This window comes from Patella vulgata, chromosome 2 (genome assembly GCF_932274485.2).
Source record: "Patella vulgata chromosome 2, xgPatVulg1.2, whole genome shotgun sequence".
Lineage (NCBI taxonomy): Eukaryota > Metazoa > Mollusca > Gastropoda > Patellidae > Patella > Patella vulgata.
Genome location: NC_065880.2, coordinates 23,057,052 through 23,060,320, shown reverse-complemented (window position 1 = coordinate 23,060,320; position 3,269 = coordinate 23,057,052).

Below are 3,269 nucleotides of genomic sequence, written 5' to 3'. Positions count from 1 at the left end.
ATAATGCTAGGGGCATTAACTCGACATTACAGAGTGATATGCATGTTGTTTGAATGGGTTAATTGTTGAGCCTTGAAAGCGATTTAGCCGCCAGTTAAAGACCCCTATTGTCGTTCTGATAATCTCTATGTGTACAAAAGCTGTTTAATTACCCTTTGTGTCACTTACGACGAAGATAACTGTGAACAATTAGGGCATTAATTGTTCCAGTGCTATTGCGTTGGTAAAGATTACCACTGAACACGACGTTTTCGTCTCTGACATTGAAGGAAATGTTAACTACATGTTGTGAGTTTATCAAATGTAAAGATAATTAAAACAACAGTCGCTGTTCAGTTGATTGAATTATTGTTATAACAACTGTCAAGTTTATGCAAGTTTTTTTTAATCTGTAGCTTATCCCATTTATTCCTTAAAACTGACAAATATTCCACGATTATATTTCATGATTGGCGATGGAATTACTTCTTGAAAACTTATTGGTTGACTTAGTTGTGTATATAACTATTTCATATCGAAAGCAGTAATTAGGGTGGATTATTGCGAGGATAATCCCACATCATGTTAGAAATGTTATTCGGTATAGTACGCAGGGCGCGTTGTTCGAGCTGCCAGAGAACTGAACTCTCACACAGAATGCCCTGGGTTCGAATCCCGGCATGGACGAGAAGAAAGTGTGCGATTTAGCCCAGTTGTCAGTGGTGTAGGGCAGATATTAGCGTGAACGTAAAAGAATCCTTGGCAACTGGAATTCTAAGGTGTAGGCGGAAAAGCCGCTGCCCAGGCGAAAATTCCCTTATAGCACACTGCGTGGTGTAAGCCCGTCTGCATTATCCAGGTTGCTACAAAAATGTAGGACGTTAAAAACCCTATTTCATTTTCATTTTTAATCTAATGTTTCCCTTCCCAGCAGAAAATGATAACCAATCATATATAACAGTCGCCCACTGAATTAAAAATAAATATTTTCAAGCTTACAGCTATTTTAAGCGTTGAAAAATAACATTTTTCTTCTTTTACTGTGAATTAAAAAACACAGAGTTGTTTCCCCTTTAATATATACTAGCAGGATACCCGGCTTCGCTCGGGGTCATAACTCCGAAACCGGAAGTGGTAGAATAACGCCACCTGGCCTATGTTACTCCCCGGTCCGAGCTACCCCTATACCCCAAATTTCAGACTCGGGGCAGACCTAGTGTAGCCGCCAACCCCGAACAGACCTGCTTCGCACGGGGGTCATAACTCCGAAACCGGAAGTGGTAGACTAACGCCACCTGGCCTATGTTACTCCCCGGTCCGAGCTACCCCTATACCCCAAATTTCAGACTCGGGGCAGACCTAGTGTAGCCGCCAACCCCGAACAGACTAACGCCACCTGGCCTTTGTTACTCCCCGGTCCGAGCTACCCCTAAACCCCAAATTTCAGACTCGGGGCAGACCTAGTGTAGCCGCCAACCCCGAACAGACAGACAGACAAACGACAGTCACAAATATATATATAGATTTTTGTATGTGTTTCTGTTTAAATGCATTACAAAAAAAACCGCAAAAAACAATCACTGAAGGATATCATACCTAGGGTTGCAAAATTCCCTGGAATTTTCAATTTGGTGTCATAAATTGAAACATGTGTCGCTATTAATGAGTTGCAAGTGACAATAATATTTAAATAACTAAAAGATACAAAAAATATTATCTGATATGTCATATATACTAAAATCTAATAACTAATTATGAGATAGTTCTGTTAAATTATTTATACACAGGTTACACATTCTATAATTAATGCTCAAAGTTAGGTAATTCTGCCATTTCATGATTATCTTCAAAATCATTATCTACATCATCATCGGTGGATAAAAGGGAGATTTCAGGTTCAGATGAATCCTCATGAATATCTGAAATTTCTGTGCTGAAAGGATCGTTGTCAGCTTCGAAGAGTTTCAAATTAGATCTTATACAGACCAACTTTTCAACACATTCATTTGTTAATCTGTTTCTAACTTTTGTATGAGTTGTACCAAAAAGAGACCAAATGCGTTCTGATGCTGCTGATGAAGGTGGTATTGCAAGAATTAATGAAGCTATACTTGAAACAGCTTCTGATGCAAACAGTCCCTCCCACCAAGTTGATGCAGAGATATATTTTGATGATGACCAAATACTTTCTCCTTTCCACAATCCATCTTTTGACCGATATTTAGCCAAACTAGTCATTACTTTGCCTTCATTAAGTTTGTAGTGTGATGCAAGGGAACTAATGAATCCATATGCTTCATCAATTTCCATATCACCAAGAGGTAAAGAATTTCGGTAACCGTTGGGATCTAGCATATAGGCAGCGACATGAATAGGCTTAAGGCAAAATTGCTTTCTTTTCTGTAAAAATCCAAGTACGGACTTCTCTTCAGCTTTTGTAACCCTAATCATACCTATCACAAATTTGGGATGTATAAGGGAATCCTTAGAAATATGTAACCATAATAAATGAATGTAGTTAAAGTGAATTATGATTGAGGAAGTATAACCTAGATCTGTAGGTAACCCAGTCATAAAGCTATAAATATAACCCCCAAAAAACAACCACTGAAGGATATCACACCTATCAAAAATTTGGGATTTATAAGGGAATCCTTAGAAATATGTAAGTATACTATTCAAAAAAAGTAGGGGATATTTGATTTTGGGGGCATAATACTAAAATATGCAAATGACTACGAAAAAAGTCACTATAGAACCTAACAGAAGAAACATTTCCAGTTACATGTGACGCCCAAACGCACCAATAGCTACCGCATGGAATGCAGGTGATGCTTGGGATCATCATGGGGGTCCAACCCAAGATTTGCACGACTCTGACTTTGAATGTTACAGTCATTGTGGCATTGAATTCCAGGGTGGAAACATCAGTTTAATTGTTTTAGTGACCAGAAAACAAATTTTGATATGCGTCGGCTTACCCAAAATGAAAGGTTACGTGCCCTTGGCATGCTACAGATCGGCACAACACAGGCGGTTGTGGCGCGGACGATGAATGTTTCTCAGTCTGTCATAAGCAGGCTATGGTCCAGATACCGTGATACACAATCTGTACAGGACAGACCACGCTCAGGTCGACCAAGGGCGACAACTCAAGCCCAGGATCGATTTATCCGTACCTTGGCCTTGAGAAATCGTGTCATCACAGCAAATCAGATCAGCGCTCGTCTTCAAACAGACACTGGTGTGAGAGTGAGTGGCCAGACGATTCGGAATCGACTGCATAGGGG